General features: G+C 42.3%; 2 long non-coding RNA genes across 3 annotated transcripts in view; one reads left to right on the top strand and one right to left on the bottom strand.

Moving 5' to 3' along the window:
- The window catches only part of LOC120407473, a 52,125-nt gene extending 30,902 nt beyond the window's left edge, over positions 1-21,223 (top strand). The window contains exons 2-5 of one of the 2 annotated variants that reach the window (XR_005600011.1): positions 2,051-2,186; positions 2,713-2,906; positions 18,863-19,020; positions 20,942-21,223. This is a non-coding gene — a long non-coding RNA (uncharacterized LOC120407473). Of the gene's footprint in view, positions 1-2,050; positions 2,187-2,712; positions 2,907-12,203; positions 12,437-18,862; positions 19,021-20,941 lie in introns of those variants that run through there. The other variant, XR_005600012.1, reaches the window with a different exon arrangement.
- LOC120407471 lies at positions 2,759-4,654 on the bottom strand. Its single transcript, XR_005600008.1, has 3 exons — positions 4,425-4,654; positions 3,394-3,620; positions 2,759-2,885 (listed from the first exon to the last, which is right to left on the bottom strand). It is a non-coding gene; the product is annotated as an uncharacterized LOC120407471 (long non-coding RNA).
- Positions 21,224-21,514: the final 291 nt, after the last annotated feature.

Genomic DNA, 21,514 nt, shown 5'->3' with positions numbered 1-21,514 from the left:
GGATTCTCTGTAACTTGAAGTCTTTAAATCATAATTTGAGGACATCAGTAACTCAGCCAGAGTTTATGGGTCCATTACAGGAGTGGGTGCATGAGGTTCTGTGATCTGCCATGTGCAGGAGGTCAGACAAGATGATCATGATGGTTCCTTCTGGCCTTAAAGTCCGAATCTGAGATTGTATAGCAGAAAATGTTGTGCTCAGAGGGCTAGATGGCAAGAACTCTCCTTGAGGAATAAGGGGTAGCCTGCTGCTGTGCTGTCCTTGGAGCAGTATAGAAGGGATGTTGTTAGTCAGCCTCCTTCCTGGTTCCCCTTCTGCTCTGGGGAGGGAGTAAATTATGACATGTCTATAGCTGGCACAATTTTTAATAATTAATTAATAATTTAATAATAATTGGAGATATACTTATCTCCTAGAACTGGAAGGGACCTTGAAAGGTCATTGAGTCCAGCCCCTACCTTCACTTGCAGGACCAAGTACTGATTTTTGCCCCAGATTCCTAAATGGCCCTGTCGAGGATTGAACTCTCAACCCTGGGTTTAGCAGGCTCAAACCACTGAGCTATCCCTGATGCATCTCTGACCCGTCACTCTACAGGTATGCCACCTGGTGCACTGGGGCAGTTGGAGCCAATTCTCTGCTCCATTCCTTGCCCCTTCCTGTGTTGAGAGACAACGTACCAGTTCTGTGGTGCCTGCTTCCCTTCCTGTGCTGAAGTGGAAGGGGTCAATACTCTTTACCTCTACGAACAGACCCTGCAGTAGTGTGGTCTTGCAGCATGCACAAAGTGAACTTGGAATAACTTGTGTAGACTTTTTTGAGGCTTCTCATGGACTTACCTTTCTAGATTCCATGTATTTGATTTTGGCAGGGGTGGGGGATTAATGTAGCTGTATTTGAGTTCTCAGAATGTAGTTTGTGAGGGGGGCTTTTTTTTTTTTAGAAATTGCTTTTCAAGTGTTAATATTTTTCAGACTTTTTTTTATAAACTCAGATTTGAAAAAAAGCTGCATTTTTAGAACTTCCCAAATATAAACTTCACATGATACCACCTATATCTTGCACAGCATTTTCATCAAGAGATCTCAAAACACTTCATGAAGGAGGACAGTATCCTTATCCCTATTTTGCAGATGGGGATAACTGAGGCACAGAGGTGAACTGACTTGCCTGAGGTCACTCAGCAGGCCAGTGACGGAGCTTGGACTGAAGTCCAGGTGTCCTCACTCCCACTCCATTCCTCTAGCCACTAGGCCATGAGGCCTATGTATGTTAAATAATTCATGTGAGCTTTGTTTTCTTTGGGCATCTGAAAATGAAATACATTCATTCTATCCTCTGTTTTTTAAAAGCAAATGCCAATGTGTGAAACTCTAAACACGTCCACTTCCATTCTAAATCTACTATCAGCAGCTTTGCACTTTTATCAAACGTATTCACAGTAATTCTGCTAATGCATAACAAAACCAAGCACCGTATAAATAAGCCAGAACTGAAACACTGCTTGAACTCTGGGGAGTCTGGCATGAGATGATCTGAACTTTTTGATGTGACTCCCCCCAGCTCCACAACAATAACTCCTTGAACTTTTAACCCTTATAAATATTGGCTCCATACTTTTCAACCCAGGCTCATCTCTAAAATAATACTGCAAACATGAATGTTTAACCTGGGCTGAATAAATTGTTTGAGCTATAGGAAGTAGCTGGATTATGGGAAGAGCAGGGCTGCACTGGTCAGACTGTACCTGATTTGGTATGGTTTCCAGAGCTTATGGCCTCCAAATAGGACTGATAATGACAACAAAAAAAGTCCCTTAACTTCCTAGAACCATTGCTTTTAGATTGCTGGTTTCTGGTTCAATTTCTTGCTGGAATCAATTCCTCATAATAGTAAACACAACTTAGATACTTTTCTGTATACCACACTGTTCACATTGGGCTTTTCAATTTTTTATATGTTAATGCCAGAACATGCTTATTCATTAGCTTTATTTTTTATTAAATTTATGTTTGAGATAATATTTCTATTCTCTGTTTCTATTTCCAGTGGCTTATAATTACCTCGGGGACTGGAAAAGTCTCATGCTTGTGGACAGCCTATAGAAAAAAAAAAATTCTGAAAACCTGGAGAAAAATCTATTCAGCTGTTTTTTGGAGGGCTGTTGGAAATCCAATAAATGCAGGTGTGTTTTTGTTGCGATATCTAAAATAATTTGTTTCAGTTTTAATATCTAGACATTTTAAAGGGGAAATTTACATTAGTGAAATGTCAAGGCTGTGAATTTATTTGTAAAGAGTCAAGAAATTGAGATTAACTCTGATCCCTTGTGCAAATAGATGCCAATAGGGTATTACATTGCCAAATGTGTCATAATGCCTAATGTTATGTGTTAGTAATGCAAACAGTGGAATACACTAGAGCTAGCCAAAGATATTTGTCAAGAAACATTTCTGACCAGCTCTATAAAGTAACATAAAGGAATGAAAATGTGCTCTTCCCTTCTCCCCTATACTCCTTTGACTGTACAGCGTGACTCTGGGCCCCAGTCTTGCCCCGGCTGAAGGTAATAGCAAAACTCCCATTGGTTGATTTTTATTAAATAGGAACAAGATTAGGACCTATGTACATAAACTCATATGAACTGTCTTTGGTGAAATTCTTGGCCCATTTCACCTCTTATATCTAAACTGCATCTTTTGTAATCTTAGATACATGTCTCTGTATTGCTGATACGTTGTGAGACAGATTGACTGGGAAGGAGAGGGGCTGTAGGAAAGAGCCTTCTCCATCTACCACGTGTGGTCAATCTAGGGCTGGTTACAACATCAGCCTGTGCTCAATAGAACCGCTCATCCCTTGTTGCCAGTTGCCACCAAATCAGCTGAAAAGCGACAAGAAGAAGGTAAGGTTGTGACTCTGTCCTCACCACCCTCTGCCCTGGCCCGTGTAGCAGCTCCCCACTCTCCGAAAGCAGGGAAAGCAATCTGTGCTACCCTAATGGATGGCTTGGAGTGTGCACCCTCTGTTTGTGCTAAGCAACTGCAAGAGATATTGTTCTTTGGTCAGTGTCCATGCAGGGGGACCTATGTGCTTGTGGGGAGACCTCTTGAGGTCAGTGGGGTTTTGATCAGGGACAGGGGTTACCTGGAGTCAATTGCAGGATCAGGGCCTAACTTAATGCACTCATATTTGAAAATCTAGGCTTAAATTCTTTCTAGATTTATAAGACTTTCTTCTTCCTACCATAGTCCTTAAGGGAGAAATGTCCACTTAAAAAGGAAGAGAGAAAAGTCTTGAGTTTTCTATGCTGCACTCACAGTGGGGTACAATATTTGTATTTCCCCATAGAAGTGTTTCATTATTTTGTTTTTCTTTACTTTTTTGTTTACCTTCCTAGTTGCAAGAATTCACGTCTTCTCAGTCTCTTACGATAGTTTTTACTGGTGGCTTTCTTGTGGGATCTTTCTTTACTATAAAATGCTTTCTTTCCAGTTGGATATGGTGTTTGCTTTTCTTTTAAACAGGCCTTCTTTTTCAGCCAGTTTTGATCCTCTCTTGAAATTTCTTTGCTGTCGTTATGATTTTAGAGTGCTTTTCTTGATCTTCTCCACATCTCCTAGAGAAAGCAAAAAGAGCGTTCAGTGAGGGAAAATGTCACTGAATACAAGAATGAGAACAAAGCAAAATAAGAGGGAATATTGTCCTATTAGCCTTTCATCAAAAGCTAACTCCCTTTGCTACAAAGGATGCTTCTTCAGAAAGTCCTGCATGCTTATTCTACATCTGTTCAATGATACCTAGATAAGAAAATACTGTATATGACACAGTGAATATCAGGGTAATCAAGGAGAGTTTTCACCTCCAGCTCTGCCAAGACTGATTAAAATACACAAAACTCTCTTTTAACAAAAGCAGTGGATGACATAAAGGAAGGATCTCAAATACCCTTAAAGAGCAGCTGATGCCAAATGGAAACAACAATATTTAGGAGCAAATCAGCTCCTAAACAAAGCAAATAGCTATGTTGGTCTGACTTTAACACATCAAAGTTAAGCTATTCAGAGTCCAGGCTTCCATGTCAATTTAAGTTTGCCCCACTTTAAGTTGGGGTAATGCCTCAGGATATTCCAGATATAATTGCATAAAATGTGTCAAGGTGACAGTGTCCCTGGTTGCCTCTGAGGCCATCTTTAAAAAGTGAAATCTGCTTATTTTCCAGCCCTTAAAGTGCTAAATGGGCTAGATTTGGCCAGAGTTGCATGGATAGTGATTAGTGCCATACTGTACAAGTAGCCCAACGGACTTTTTCATAACAAGACTTTTTGTGGAGCCAGGTACTGATCATCATGAGCAAGAGTGGCATACTCTAAGCTTTAAGTGGTAGAGTAAGACCACCTGAAATGTTAGAAGCAGATCTTACCTGTGCAGCTGAGAAATATCTAAGGTCTTGCTTATCTCTCTGAAATGCGTGTGTGTGTGTAGGGGTCCCTCCACGCATGTTTTTCACCTCCTCTGCCTGGATTTTATGATCATCCACATGCCTGGGCCTGAGCAATGCAAGCCACTGCTTCTGAGATCAATACATAGTAATGGAGCATGTGGTGGTGGGCCAGGACACATGGCCGAGTGGAGAATATGAAGAAAAAATAGTGCACCTTGAGATTTTCAGTCATTTTTTCAGTGGAGCTCCCATTATGCTGGGTATTGTGAGGTACTTAGTTACCATGGTAATGTGTTGGATAAATAACAGTCTGAATGGACTGGAATAGGGGAACAGGGGAGTAGTTCACTTCCCAGGTGATTCTAGGATCTGTGGGAGCAGCTCTGCTAGACCAAAGGATTTGGCTATTGAAGTAAATGGAAGTTTATTGCCCTTGACTTATGGCAGCAGTCAGTCTGATAGCTGTGATTCTGATTCTAACTTTCAATGTGGAGGGTATAGCCAGAGCTGTGTTTTAAGTTTCATAATAGTCTCAAATAGGTGAAATGTCCTTGGTTTCTGGGCTTCTTAGAAACCCAAAATATGGGTCATGTTCATGATTTGTGTGAGCACAGGTCCAATTTCAAGAAAGCCTGCACTGAAACATATGTGGAAAACCTATGACATTTGGTAGGTTTGCATGATTACATGTTGCCACCACCATGAAAAAATTGGCAGTTCTGGATAGGTTTCTCTAGATTTCCTCAAACCAAAAATACTGAGGCTAGAAACTCATCTTAGTTAAAAAGAACCTGCAAGGATGGAACTTGCCAAGTTTGACACAACTGTAGTTGTTTTCCCCCAAGAAAGGCTTGAATTCAACTAATATGCTACGATACTGTGTATTGCATTTCTCTCTAGCTCTTGTGTTAAGTGGGTGGTACTTACATTGTGGGTGAAGCTTGGAATGTACCACTTTTTCACCTGGTTCGGTTCCAACCCAAGCCACTATAACACAGATTAAATGTTGTTTGTAGCCCCTTTCTTTGAAGAAAGGAACTCATGGGCTCTGAGGAAAATAAAATATACTGATACTCAGGAATTTGCTAGCACAAATACAGTAGAAGTGCTCATACTGTTAAAGATGTTTAAATGCCACTGGTTGTAATCTTTAAAATGATTAAAATGCAAATTATTCAGTGAGGCAGAACTGCAAGCAGGGGGAGAAAGCTATTTCTCTTTCCTCTCCAATCTTGTGAGCGCAGGTGGTAGGGCATTTTAGCAGTATGTCCTCCCTGTTCCAGAGAGCAAGCAAAGTGAATCTAAAGGAAATGAAATAAAATTACACCATTTATATTGTAAAGTGCGTGCCCATAAAAGTATTTAGCTTATCAAGGAAAAGGTTAAGAGCAACTTGATCGTGGCCTAATTACTAATACAAGAAGATACCTGATATTTAAGGGCTCTTTAATCTAGCAGACAATAGCACAACAAGCTCAATGGCTGGAAGATAAAGTTTGAAAAATTCAAAGTGAAATGAACATGCTGCTTATTAACTATAAGGGCAATTAATTGCTGGCATAGTTTAACAAGAGATGTGATGGATTTTCCATCATCTGAAGACTTTAAATGAAAATGGGCTGTCTTACTAAAAGATATATTATATTTCAGCCAGAACATACTGCGCTCAATTCATGGTTACTACAGCTAAGTGGGTTTTTTTTTTCTCCCAAAACTTTTTTGATGAAAAATGTTTTTCCCCAAAATTAAATATTTTAGAAAAAAGCTGTTTTTATATTTAAAAAATACACCATTGCCCAACCCCCCCATTCTAAATTTTTATATTTTTTTTATAATTTAAGAAGTATTTTGTCATCTCTTCCTTTTCTTCCCCATTTTCCGTTGTTCCTTTTTTTGCTACTCAGTGCAATAGAATGAATTATGTCTTGGGCTTTTTTCACTCTTCTTCCTTTGCTGCTCTGTAACTTCTCAAACTTCAACTTTGTAGGAGTTAGTGGCAAAAGGAAAATAATTTTATTGCACCCAGTGAGGGGGAGGAATTTGAAAAACTGGAAAATCCAAAGTATTCTGTTTTGAATCCCGTGAAAGGGAAACAACTTAACAATTGAGAAAATTTTCAGATGACTTTTCTTTTTCAATATTTCAGCTTGGTCTAATTTTATTAGAGTAGTAGGGGAGAATAGTACCATTGACTGCAGCAATTAGTGGGTGAAGAATAAGGGCAAGGATAGTCAATAGATGGATCACAGGCCAAATCCAGACTGCCAGATGCTTTTGAACAGACAAATTTTTTTTTTGTTTACTACTTATTATTACGGTTGCCAGGTGTCCGGTTTTTGACTGAAACATCTGGTTGAAAAGAGACCCTGGCAGTTCCAGTTAGCATCAGTTGACCGGGCCATTAAAAATGTGCAGCAGGGCTAAGGCAGGCTCCCTGCCAACTGTGACTCTGTATGCCACGCAGCTCCTGGAAGCAGCGGCATGTCCCCGTTCTGGCTCCTAGGTGTAGGGGCCGCCTGGGAGCTCTGTGCACTACCCTCACCCCAAATGCTGGCTCTGCAGTTCCCATTGGCCAGGAACCACGGCCAATGGAAGCTGCAGGGGCAGCGCCTGCAGACAGGCCAGCGCGCGGAGCCATCTGGCCATGGCTATGCGTAGGAGCCGGAGGGGGTACATTCCGCTGCTTCCGGCAACTGCCTGAGGTAAGCGCTGCCAGGATCCTGCACCCCTGACCCGACTCCCATGCCCCAACCCTCTGCCCAGCCCTGATCCCCCTCCCGCCCTCCAAACCCCTCAGGTCCAGCCCGGAGCACCCTCCTGCACCTCAAACCCCTCACCCAAGCCCCACATCAGAGTCGGCACCCCTAGCCAGAGCCCGCACACACCCCTGCACCCCAACCCCCTGCCCAACCCTGATCCCCCTCCTGCCCTCCAAACCCCTTGGCCCCAGCCCAGATCTCCCTCCTGCACCCCAAACCCCCTTATCCCCAGCCGTCCCACATAGTCTGCACCCCCAGCCAGAGCCCTTGCACATCCCCCTACCCCAAGCCCCAGCCCAGCCCGAAGCCCCCTGGTGCACTCCAAACCCCACATCCCTGGCTCCACTCCAGAGCCTGCTCCTGCAGCCAGAACCCTCACCCCCTCCCGCACTCTAACTCCCTGCCCCAGCCCGGTTAAAATGAGTGAGGGTGGGGAGAGTGAGCGCCAGAGGGAGTGGGGATGGAGTGAGCGGGGGCAAAGGGCAGAGTCTCGGAGAAGGGGCGGGGCAAGGGGCAGGGCCTCAGAGAAGGGGCGGGGCAAGGGGCAGCAGTGTTCAGTTTTGTGTGAGCAGAAAGTTGGCAACCCTAATTATTATCGAGTATCAGAGGGGTAGCTGTATTAGTCTGGATCTGTAAAAAGCGACAAAGTCCTGCAGCACCTTATAGACTAACAGATGTATTGGAGCATAAGCTTTCGTGGGTGAATACCCACTTCATCGGATGCATGTGACGAAGTGGGTATTCACCCACGAAAACTTATGCTCCAATACATGGTAGTCTAATTATTTTCATTATTGTTATTTCAGTGGGGAAATGTTCCTCTGGAGTCTGGATGTTGACTATATCTTGACCAAGAAATTTGGACCTTGACAAAAAAGTAATTGCCTACCCCTGATCCTAAGGCTGTATTACTGAGGTTAAGCTTCAGGGATCCATTCTGGACTTAAAATCTGTAAGTGATCTGGAAGTAGGGTACCTCTGCTCTGGCTATTATATATCATGCAACAGAACTCGAACAGTGTAAAGGGCAGTGGTTCTGCCTGGGCGGGGCTTCTCCTGGAGCAGGCACTGTGGATGACCTCCATAAGGTTGTCTCCAGAAGACACCCCCTCTCAAGCCCTGGCTTAGGGACTGGTCTCAGGGCTACAACTCACAGCGCTGTAAAGATTCTGAGCAGCTCTGCTGCCATAGGTCATCCAGGGTGGCTGCTGTAAGTGAAATAGGCAATGTTTACACTTGGCACTGCAGGTGTGATTCCCACCTCCCATAGACATACCCATGCTAGCTCTGCTCAAGCTAACAGGCTAAAAATACCAATATAGCCAGGACAGCATGGGTGGAGTATGTACCCATATGGACCCCCTAGGTACATAAACAGATGGCTAGCCCAAGATGCTATCCTGACTACACTGCTTTTTTTAGCATGCTACCTCTAGCAGAGCTAGCGTGGCTATGTCTGAGCTGGGAATCACACCCTCAGCTCAATGTATGGAGAGAGCCTTAGTTATGCCCCTCTAGCCCCTGGCGCAGCCTGAGATCGAGAGGCTGAAAAGGCCTAAGGTGACCTAAGGGGTTAAGGTACCCCTCCTCTCCCAGGGCTGTGAGTTCTGTGCTGTCTCAGACACAGCACAGAATTTCACTCTATGGAAACATGCAGGATGTGTAATATGGCTGGGTTATCATTTCTCTTTAACCCTTAAGCCAGATCGTCATCTGCTGTAAGTCAATGAAGCTCTGAAGTTAGTGGATGTTGCGTGTCTGAGTTAATGTCTACTCAAGATTGTTGAACAGCGGGCTCAATTGGAATTATGAATCAGATTATCAATCAGAATAGTACAGCACTATACAGAAAGTCTAGATACATCACAACCCTTTTGTAAGATTGAAGGTCAGTGTCTCTTCAGTGTAACTGGAAGGATGCCCAGTTTGATTCCCTAAGTTCCAACAACAGTTTCATTATATTGGGGTTTTTTAAACAAAGAACACCCTCTTTGTCAAAAGAAACATGTTCTGATGTCATGTCTGTACATTCTCAGGTTGCCTGAATTATGTGTGAAGGCATAATTATTTACAGCTGAAAGGTCTAACAGTTCTTCAAGAGAATGTCTTTCAGTGGGTCTTTCTTCCCTATCTGCTGTAACAATCATCTCTTATCAGTTTCACAGGTTTATATATGCTTATGTAAGCATTATATAAAGGGGATGGTTTCTCAGACTATCTGGAGTTAATAGACAGGGGTCTCATTGATTATTAGATAATCTAACACACAGAACTCCTGAGTAGGGGTATTTATCAGTCAAGTGTTCTGAGCCTTAGAATTGAACATGCTCTTTGTTAATATCATAAAGATTCTAAGGAATAGCTAATATATAAATGAATCAAATATACAGAAAGAAAAGGATTAAAAGAGTTAATATTTACTAACATGAAGCTACACCAATGTACACCAGATGAGGATCTGGCTCCTAGACTCTCCATTTCCTCCCCCTCCTATTCTCCACCCAGCTCCCCCAATTTAGTTTCTCTTTGTATTAATATATCTGTCTTGCATTTTAAGCTAGGGGGATTCTTATATCTGTCAAGCCTGTAATAGTGAGCTGTTAAGACACATTAAATATGGTAGTTCCTAAGTGAAAGTTTAATTCAATTGAAATATTGCTTCACGGGAGAACTACCCCCTCTCTAGTCAGGGAGTGAATTTATTAACACTGAGGATATCATTCATGGGTAACTGGGGAAGATTTCTTTCTGATGACCATCAGTTCTCTACTGGAGACAAGTAGAATAATGGCAGTAAATGGACAATTAGATGCGAGTTTAAATACAAAAAACACAAACGAAAAACCCTTCTCACTGGACTTATTTTGAGAATTCTTCCACATACGGCCTTGGTGAAGTAATTTCCTAGCACTCTGTCCCTAACATCTCACAATATAGCTGATGGAAAGTCTCACATTGCTTCTGCCTGTCACTTTCTATATAGCTAAGGCTCTGTCAATATGTCTCCTGTAAATGCCTTTTGAGGGAGTTATAATAACCTACCCATTAAATTTTACTTTAGGAAGAGACTTGTAATATGATTTCCCTGGAGTGAACACAGCCTTTGGTTCCTAGCTTTATTTATATTTTATTGACACTATCTTTGAGATAAACACAACAAAAAATGCTTAGCCAGTTTCAGCATTTCGGTGCTTCATAAAAATAAAATCAAGACAGGTTTAGTTCTAATAGCAATTGTTTCTTATTTTAGAGCCCAATCAGGATTAAAGGCCTATTGTGTTAGGCACTATAAAACTTGCAGTTCCAACTATAAAGAGTTTATAACCTGGCTTTATGCTTCTTGAGTGAATTTAATGTTCAGAAGAATGAGGGATTAATCAATGATCATAGCATGTATGTAAGCTAGACACATGTTACGGAATTTTTCCCACTAAACTCACCTAATGCATTTCAGTCATGACTCCATCACCCCCGATGTTCCAGTCTAACTGGGCTTCTGCTGGAACAGAACTCAGAGTTATGCAAAATGTACTATTTTGCTTTCTAAACTATACATGTACACGTTTGCAAACTTTGCACCAGTAAAAAAGGCAAAATGTTGGCCCTGTGATCACCCCGAATGTTCCTGCTCAGTGATAAAACTTTACTTATTGTGGGCCTTTTCTCTGGTTTGTTTTTAAATGATTTTTTAAACTCTACCTTTCCTATCTTGTAGGTCTCCAGTCCACTGCTGGGTCTTGACATTTCATTGGTTGCTCATGTCCAAGTGTGATGTAGCCAAAAAACCCATCTGCTCTAAAGCATTTTTCCCTAGAGGGAAAAAAAATGTAGAGATCTGAAAAGATCTCAAAGCTCTTTCCTGATGCTAATTTAACCTCACAATACTATATGAGAGAGGAAGTATATTCTCAGGCTTGTTGATGACTGAATGTGATTTGACCAAGGTCACACAATAGAAAAGTAGCATTCTTAATGATCCCAGGAGCTTTGACTTCCAGCCCCTCTGCACCGACCTCTAGATAACACCACTTCCTCAAACAAAAGCATGTTAACTCTTTACAAATGCATAACACTCCACTTTATCCCAGAATCTGGGGTTTGTGTTTGACAACCAGGAATTGCCAGCAATGGATGTACGAGAAGTTACATATTTCAAACATGAATATAAAAACGTTTGCATGAATGAAGAACTTATAAAGTTGCAAAAGTAAAAGTCAAACATAATAGAAAATAACCCATTTTCTATTAATACGTATGCAAAGAATAACTATGGCAAAAATGGTTTGGATTAAAAAAAAAAGTGTATCAACATTAAAATGTAATAGATTTTATAAACTCTTAACCCAAGCCCCAGGAGTTGATATGACAATATTCTGGGGTACTCCGGTGGCATTACTGGAAGCTGGGAATCTGTACAATAACAGTTTTCAATATCTAAAGCTTTTTCTCAGAAGCCGGGTGATAAGAAAGAATGCAGTAAATGTGAAGACTCAAGTTAATAACAGAAAAGGCTGCAGCTTCTCATAGGGGATAAGGGACATCAGAGATTTTAAGAAATAACAAAAAGGTTCAATATACAGTATCTGCAGGTTGTTCAGGGATGGAAAAAATATGCCTGGTTTGACAAGTGACCAGCTACAGATTTAAGAAAAGAATGTCCAAGAGATTGCAGTTTCAGTTATTTTTAAAAACAAAACCAAACACTTCTGCTCCACATGTGAAAGAATATTTAATCAGAAATAAGCTAGAAGCTGAACCCAACTCAATTTGGTCTAATTGAATGGTTTACCTATTGCTTATCCTGTAATTCTGAGAACAAATTGCCATTGTTCCACCTTTGGGTTCCAAATCCCATAATCAAATTGGCTGTTCTCCAGCTTCATACTTAAAAGCACCGACGTGCCAATTCCAAACAAAATTAGTCAACTAAATGTATGTAAGAAAATGTTATCGTCACTATAACCTTCTCAATGGAACAAATGTTTTTACCTGTCTCCAGCCAATGGATTTAGGTGCTCCTGTGATCTTCAACCTTTGCTGAGCTGCTGTCTAACTGTTCAAGTCCTGTGTGCCTAATTTCTGCCAGTGAGCATGTGCATGGCCACCTTACATTTGGTGCTTATGTGCTTGTCTTATGCTCAAGCTCCACCAGGATTCTCAAACTAGGCATTCTGTCTTCCCCAGTCGGTAAGCATTCTCAGACCATACTAACTTCACACAAAATGGCCAAAGGAAAAGCTGTCTCCTCTAACTTTTAGCCCAGTGGTTAGCACACTCACCGGGGACACAGAGGACACGGGTTCAGTTCCCCCCTCTGCCTGATATAGAGTTGGGATTTGACTTTGAGCCTGTAGCAGGGTGGATCCTGCTCCTGCTGAGAAGGGGTTTTAAAAGTGGCCTGACAGGGCTTGAGAGCGGTGGCTCTCAAGGCTGAGCTGATTAGGGAAGTGGCTGCAGCTGGGGGCCACGCCCCAAACAGAGCAACAGGACCTTAGAAGAAGGCAGGGAAGCCAGGAGCCAGACAGTCTCTCTCTGGCTGTAGAGAGAGATGGGCCTGGCTGCTTAGGAGCTTGAGACTGGATACCTGAGTGCAGCAGGGCTGGGGAAGGCTGAGGAGCTGGGGAGCTCCAGCCTAGAAAGCCCCAGGCTGCGGCCTAGCAGTGGGCCAACAGGTACTGTGGGTTGCAGAGGGCAACCTAGGGGTAGGCCAAAGCAGCAGGTCCAAACCCAACTTTGCCTGTGATGAGTAGGCTGATACTGCAGTCTGTCCCAGAGTGTGGGGCTAGACAATGACTGGCAGTAGCCAAATACTGAGGCAAGGTAGGGATAGAGGGTGGGGGTTCCCTGAGACAGAAGGGGAGACCCAGAGAGAAAGGGGTACTGCTATGGGGCAGCACCCCATGTAAAAGGGCACCGGGTCCAGGGAGGGACACGGGGGGCCTAAGAACAGGTGGATCACCAGCCTGCAGAGGGTGCTCCAGGGCTGGACTGAGCTAACTTTGGAGAGCAACCAGTAGGAGGTGCCGCAGGGGTGAGTCGACCCGTTCACAAAGCCTCTCGTCTCCAAGGAGAGTTCCTTAACCCCTGGGTACGTGACATTTGGAGACAGCTTTTTATCAGTCTGTCCTGCTGAAGCTGTGTAAATTAATCAGAGAAGTAGGGGGACTTCACTTGGTTTTCTACAACCCGAGTGTGGGCCTTAATCAATATCTATAGAGTTATGCTCACACCTTCTGCGGTTCAATCCCTATTCAAGTATTTTTATACAAAAATGGAACTGCTTTGACAGGAGAGATGGAGAGAAACTTGTACCAGAATACCAATACTACACAGGTTAGGGCTCACACTTGGGATGGTGAAGACCCAAGTACAAATCTCTTCTCTGCATCAGGCAGAGGGGGAAATTGAACTTGGGTCTTCATTTTGCTAACCACTGGGCTAAAAGTTGGAAACTGAGGACAAATGCTCTATCATCTCTTCCTCTAGTGTTTCTTTTACAAAAATACTTTTGAAGTCTAACTCCAAGAGGAGGTTCATGGCTGAAGACCCCAGGCAGAGAGTGGTTTCTTTCTCCAGCCTGGATTTAGGCACCTACCTCCCTGAAGGACAGGGCTTAGGCCACTCCCTTCTCCTCCATTGGCAAGCTTAAGTGGCTCCCCACGGTTGTGATTGGGTCTACAAATTTACTGTAATTGTAAACTGAAATGTAAAGTATGTTAAAGTTCATAAAGTGTCACAATCTATAAGAAATGTTGACAAGAAAAGGTATAAATGGGAGACTGACTTAATCTAAACAAAAAGGCCTACTGACATAGCTCAAGGACTCTGTTGAAATTGTGCTTGGTGAAATGTGGAACTAGAAATTAATAAACTAAATGAATACATATAAAGCCTATCTACTGGACAAATGATAAGGGGATGTGCTATTCCAGCTATCACTTCCTTTTTGGGTCCTTTCCATCTTTTTTGGGAAAAGATGGAACTGATGGAAGCTACTAAAACAAGCGTCACTATAATGGCTGCCAGCCCATCATTTGCTGGGACTCCAGACCACCTTCATCCTAATCCTAAAAGCTGGCCTGACCAGGCCAGAGACAGCAAACCAGAGGACGTCATCACCACTACCAGTTCCAGATGAATCCCAAACACCACCTGAGATGACCTGGGATCAGACTAACAACAGCTTCAGCCCATCACAAGTAACCTCTTCTCTTTTACCCAAAGGGACCGATATTACCATCTTTGATACCATTTGGGAGACTGACAAACAAGAGTGTTTTTCCTTGTAAAACTCTCTTCAGCTAAAGGGAAAGGGAACAAGAAATGTTGTATTAAGTAAGGCTTTCATTTTTACTTTACTTTTCAAATGTTTTAACTGTTTCCTTCTTTTTATGTATCTTTAATGAAAGTTTTAAAAGGATTGCTCATGGTGTGTTTCCCATAATACTAAGCAGGCTGAGGTCGCTGTATACAAAATGCAAGAGCTTGTTTAATGTTGGATGGTGACTGGGCTTTAACACTTTGGGACTGTTTATTCCATCTAACTTAATACAACACCACTCAATTTGCTTGCTTGTATGAATCCTATTTTTGGTGACTAATTTTTGCCATGCATTGTATAAGGCATCTAGGCAGGTAAATTAAGACTGTGTTTTCCACTCAGCGACATGACACCTGAAATGTAGGTGGTGCAACACTGAATGCTATAATACTAATGTCTCTTGGTGGATCCAGCCCAAGAAGAATGATCTGTAGATGAAAGTGAACAATATGACATGAGAATTATTTGCATGAGTGTAGTGGGGTGGTCACCCACTCCTGTCATAAAGGGTTTAAAACAGCCCAGGAGAGGGCTGTGGCTGGAGGCAAGCAGCCCAGGCTGATTGGGAAAGCAGCCCTAGCTGTGGCCACACCCCAGTCATGGCCCGGCTGGCCCTTATAAGAGGGCAGTGGGCGAGGAGCAGACAGACTCTCTCTCTTTCTTGTGAGGGAGGGGCCTGGCTGCTGGGGAGTGTACCTGAGGTGGAGCAGGGCTGGGGGAAGGCCAGAGGAGCTGGGGAGCTCTGGCCTGGAAACTCCCCAGGCTGCAGGCCTAGTATAAGGCTGAATAGGGGTTTCAGGTGGCAGCCCAAGGGTAAACAGAGGCAGCAGGTCCAAACCCCCCTTGCCTGTGATGAGGGGCTTATATACTGCAGTCTTGCCCAGTGAACGGGGGCTAGATGGGGACTGGGCAGTAGCCATATACTGAGGCGAGGTGGGGATAGGGGGTGGGGGTTTCCCTGGAAGGGGGAGACCTAGAGATTGTGGGGTTACTGCCAGGGGGCAGCACCCCAGTGGAAAGGGGCACCGGGGTCGAGGAGGGACATGGGGGCCCAGCGGTAGTGAGACACCCGCCAACAGAGGGTGCTCTGGAGGCCAGAAGCTAATTCCCTTAGAGACCAGCAGGAGGCACCACAGGGGTGAGTCTCACATCACTACAATAAGTGATAGATGAACTCTTTGTGATTTACACATTTTTTAGCTACTTTTCTAACCTATATCCTAACTGCTGTGAATTCATAATTTGATTTGCTTTCCCTGCCATCTCAGTACATGGGTTAACCAATGACTTCTGTACACCTTTTGTAACGTGTCCAGAAAAACCACACATGAAAATGCAGTGATGATCACCCTAACTTTTGCGTATAATGAGAGAGGATATGGGTTTGTGCCCAGAAGCTGGTTTGGATGTAGAATAACAAATGTTGTTCGTGAAATGCAGCAATGCTCTTGTGAAAAATCCATCTCTCTAAGGAGTGTTGTCTAAGTTCGAGTTGATGATTTCTTTGATAAGTGTTATAAATTTAGATCCCTTTTCTATAGAGTGGTTCATGAGCCAGTCCCAATGTCTTCAAATATATTTGTTCATAATATTCATCCGAACTGATGGACTTCTGCTAATCATTATAGTGCTTTTTAGTGCCTTCACATCTGTGCTAACCTTTCCTTAATGATTTCCTGACCCACATGTTCTATTTATTGTTAGAGGTAGGATTTTAAAATACTTGTATTGGAGAAGGTGTTTGTAGAGATTGACAAAAGGATGTTGGTAATACAGCATGTATCCACTAGCAGAAATCCTATTGATGGTAGCATCTCTCCACTGAATGAAACAAGCACAGAAATAAACACATCTGTCACAATCTCGGACACTACAGTAGAAGCTGCTTGCTTTTCTGATCTCTTCAGCAAGACTAAGGATTTCCCATTAAGATGAAAAATCCTGTTGAGCTAATGTGATGGTCAGCAGGCTGCATGTGTTGAAAGACACACTGATAATGAGCAGTGCTATCATTCAAACAGTTACAGAGGTAAAATGGAGAACAGTCTTGGTAATATAATTGTTATTATATATGATATTGTTCCCTCCCTGCCCCCTAAACAGGCTTGAATCCACAGGGTCTTGAGGACATAGGTTATTGAGCCACTAGCCAGTTAAATAGGATTAATGTGTAGGGGCAGTATGCTGCAGCCACTGAAGGATGTTGCCATGGGCATCCTTCCCCTATACATCAGAGAGGCAAAGGCATTTTACTGTCTCAAATGGAACGGAGCTCTCTTTCTCTAGGCTCTATGCAATGTGAAGTATGTAGGCTTTTAGTTAAGTCCTTGAGGGCAGTAAGGTCCTTGTCTCATCTTAGCACAATTTAATACAAAGCCCACTACTCAGAAAATAATGAACAAAGATAACACTCAAATGTCAAGGAGTAAGAGAGTGGTGAAATTAGATGGGATATCTCTAATGACATAACAATAAATCTAATATAGGACCAAGGATCTACCTTTTTGCGTCATGTCATGAAATAGTTCTCTTTGGTCTTAGATTATGTGGTGTTCGTTGCCTTACTAGCTTTCTCATGTTGGCAGGCAGAACTCATGGTGTGCTGGTTTTCTGTCAGTGTTACTTTCAGGGACACAATTTCAACAGCAGCAGGAACCTATCACATGTGAATGAATGGAAGCCCTGTTCCTTGAGATGGTGGACAAAACCCTGGAATATATACTGTAGGAAACCTTTTGTATTGGCAGGGCAATGGGACTGGGTGACCTAATATTCCTCTTTCATCTCATAATTCTGACTCTACTACAAATAATGGTGTTTGCTGCACAGAATTGTTGCTTGTAGTCTTCCATTTGAGACAAATTCTTAGTTTCACCAATGCACTCAAAGTTGCTAGATTTGACTCTGGTGGAGCAACTTCAGACATGTGTGAATGTAACACAGCAGGATTTGGCCTGGTGAGTTTTATTCTCAAACTACTTTCTGTTCTTCTGTCTGGTTTGGGTATATGAAGAAGCTGAATAAATCTTCAAGGAAGAATAGCATTTGCTGTTCAGACAAAACATTAGGCTGTAGTTCTTCCACACAGCAATAAGTTTGTGAGCTTGATGTTCGGTGCGTTTGGATATTTTTTTTTCCCACCAGAGTCCATGAGTTAAGTGAACAGTTTCCCTTATATCTGCTTGATGTTCAAAGTTAATCAGTAACAAAAGTGTCCTCCTGCATACTGCCCTTGTAACTCCCTATGGTCTGATTAATTCTATCTTACCATTGTTTGTGCACATGGGTATATTTCTCTAGAATATTGGTCTTTTATCACCAATCACTATGCAACCTTTTTCTTATAATTTACAAAATGCAAAGGATTCTTGTTCACATTTTTTTTTAAATAAGCATTTGTATTCGTAACACATTTTCTTATTATATTACTGAAGGCAGGCTTTGGTTTCTTATCGAGTTCCAACTTTTACTTTCACAAAATGAAGAATGAACTCTAACTAAATGAAAAATTAATTTATTATGAGGAACACTTCTGCCATGGTAAGAACAAAAGAATCAGAAAAGATTTCACTAGAAGCAAGCATATTTGCAACAAAAGAACCAATTTAACACAGTGAGTGAAAAAATGTTAGTAAAACATCTAAAGAATTTTAAAAAGGAAGAAGTTATGAATCAACTGCATGAATATGCAAAGGGGAAAAATACATTTTGACGAATATACAGCACAAAATACTAATGAATGATTAGTAAAAATAAAGTAAATGACTCCTCACAATCTTGCATGTTCCATTTGACAAGGAAACACTTCATAACTACTAAATTGTCCATACATATTGAAGCTGATTCATGAAATGTAAAATATTTCAAACACCAGTGCATAGTTTCAGAATGGCATGATACGATAATAAGAGCATGTATGTTAGGTTAGGAATAACATCGGTATCATTTCTTTGTTCAGAAGTATGGCAGCCTTGCAACACTGTGAAGATTATGAACTGAGAAAGCCACTTTGAGAGGCATACTCAACTTACAGCAAATTTAAAGATTCACACCTTGGGCTTTGTCTTTCTGTACATCTTCAAAAGCTAATTAGAAGCATAGAAAAATAGTACTTGCTTGAGATTTGTGACCTGATTTATTATTTTCCATTTTCCAGAGGCGTGTATGAAGGTATGGTTTCTAGGAAGTTTAAAAAGAAATGTAGGATTTCAACACTGGGGAAATACTTTGCTGCATTGTCAAGATCAGTTTCTTTTCAACATTGGAACTAATTTTGGATACCCTATATCAGAGAGTGAAACACTTATGCATAATAAATCTGCTGCTCCCACCTTTAGGTGCACTCCATGTATCTGTCTTCGTGTGGAAATGCTCCGGTAACGGGTGGCTTTAAGGAGAAAATTGGCCAAAACGGTGACTGTTTGAACACACCATCCAACGAATGCAACTTATTCTACTCAAATACGTGAGATGAACTTCAGATCCGGCACAGAAGGTAAATGACCCCTACAGAAGCTCAATTGCATATAAACACTCTAACAGCTTGTTGTGAATGGTGTGTGCCAACCCCTTTGTGGAGGCCCTCTAGTCCTACTACAGCCACTGGAAAGCTGCTAACGTGAGGCTGCATGGAAGCAACCAATCAAGAGCCCAGCAGGCTCAGTTAAAAGGGCCTTAGCAGGTCAGTTCCTGGCTGGGCCCAGAGGATCAAGGAATGGTGCTCCTCTCTGGCCACGGGAGCTTGAGAGATAACTAGAGTTTGGTTCTGTCTGGAGCTGGGGCAGGGGAGAGTCCAAGTGTGCTAGCGCTGAGAACTTTAACTCTGAGGTAAGGAGTGAAGATAAAAGGGGCCAGGTGGGAAGAAGCCCAGGGAAATAGCTGCTGAAGACAAAAGCTGAGTAGTACATGGCGGCTGCTTTTAGGGTCCCTGGGTTGGAACCTGGAGTAGTTTACGGGCAAGTGTTCTCCCACCAGTGAAGTAGTGTAAACCCCAAGAAGAAGTGGAAAGCCCAAGTGAAAAGCTTAAAGAGCCCACAGCCAAGCCTGAAGACCCTGATGAACCCAGAAGACATTAATTTTGATTGTGACCAGAAAGCCACACTACTGAAGACTTCTCCCCACCACCTCACCCCGACCAAGGTTAACAACCTACAGGAGATGCCAGGAGTGGAAAAAGGACTTTAGTACCACACACAGCACCAGGAGGTGCACACGGTGTTAGTCCCCCCCATTACACTCCGTTATAGTGCAGTGATTGTCAATACGTTTGTACCCAGCTGTCGCACTTAAACAAAACATAAAAACAGTTATGGAAAGTCTTTATATGGGTTCCTGCCAGCTCCCAATTCAGACAATATCTCTGATTGCTGGAGTCTTTCAAAATGGAAGAAACTCTGTGACACTTGTATACTTGCTAGTGGAAAAAGCTGAATCCAAACCGTTGCATCAGAGAAACCAGAAGCAGGAAAGGCACACATTTTTTTTTAAATCTTATTAGGTTTATCATTCAAACTTCAGTGGCCAAGGAAGTTTGGTGTTTGATCCATCCTAATTACCTAGTATTCTATATGAACACCTTGCAAGCAGGGTAGTGTCTCACAGAGAGACTGAGTAACTTGCCCAAGGTCTCACAGGAAGCCTGGCAGAGCAGGAAATTGACCTTGTGTTCTCCGGTGCCACAAGCTAGTGCCCTAACCACTGGCACATCTTCCTCTCCTCCTTGAGTAAGACAGAAGGATAGGTTCTGTTGCACTATAACAATGTCATTTGAAGTCTACCCTAGTAGAGTACTCTGAGAACCTTTGCAGTGCTGGATGTTGATGTGGAGTAGGCTCTTGAGGTCTAATTTTTAAAAGCATTAAGCTTGCACCTGTGCACTTGCCAAGATTTACTTCCACAAGACACTGTACCTGGTGGTGAGACTATTGAACCTCCACTGAGAAGGGAAAAACTGAAAGACAACATAAAATGGCATGGAATAAAATATTAAGCAGAAGCACACCACCATAAGAAGCACAACAAATCTGCAGCCAGACAGCACCGTATCATAGAGGAAAAAGTTGCCTCAGCCCACTAGTAGATAAGAGTACTCCATTTCCTTATGTTCACAATTAAAATAGCTCTCTGCATACTGCAACTGCAGAGCTGCAGATGTGGGAGCCTTCCTTGCTGAGGATAATTGTGTGGCAACCATCTGCGATGTGGGCAATTGTATATAGACTCAAACTATTGGAAGCAATTAAAGGGGAACCTCTCAAAAGCCCTGGTAAAACAGGGACATATAACTAAAAGGGGAATGCAGTAAGAGTGAAAGAAAACCATAAAACACAAGTAGGAGAATAATGAGTAATTAAATAGCCAACAATGCAGCATGGTATTTGCATTATGTGCATTCCCAGAGTTTTTTATCCTTGCAGGTGCAGCTGTTGCTTAGTGATGGCCAAAAGAACAAGCAGATCCAGAAATCTGTTTGATGTACTGAGAATCCAAAAAGACAATTTGCACTTTATGACGTTGCAGTGGTAAATGACCTTTATGATTCACTACTAACAAAACACCTGGCCAAGATGGAGATCCTCTTTGTAAAGTCCTGAGTTTTTTGGTGGGCAATATTTTTTTTTAAAAATGTGGTGTATGAAACACTTGCTCAGGCAAGAGAGACAAGAACCAAGTGAGAAACTGACCAATTTTTTGCCTGATTACACCAACTAGCCTTCCCTTGTGAGTTTGTTTGATTTAGATTGTGAAATTGTGCATCATTGCCCATCAAGTGGACTGTGAAAAAGCATTCTTAGCAAACCAGAGTCTATGCTGGATAGACTTTGGATTGTTGGACGAGCTCTGCCAATTCCACGCCTGTAGGCTGAGAGTATGGGGAATGATGTGTGTCCTCTGTTAGCTAAAAGCGTATGAGGCAATGAATTCAGCAGACAAAGTCTCAAGAAGTAAAATTGGGTCTCAAAACACTGGCAGAAGATGCATTAGGTAAT

This window comes from Mauremys reevesii, linkage group 6 (genome assembly GCF_016161935.1).
Source record: "Mauremys reevesii isolate NIE-2019 linkage group 6, ASM1616193v1, whole genome shotgun sequence".
Taxonomy (NCBI): Eukaryota; Metazoa; Chordata; order Testudines; family Geoemydidae; genus Mauremys; species Mauremys reevesii.
Note: the sequence above shows the minus strand (reverse complement) of the source record. Positions and strands in the feature narration are given on the sequence as shown.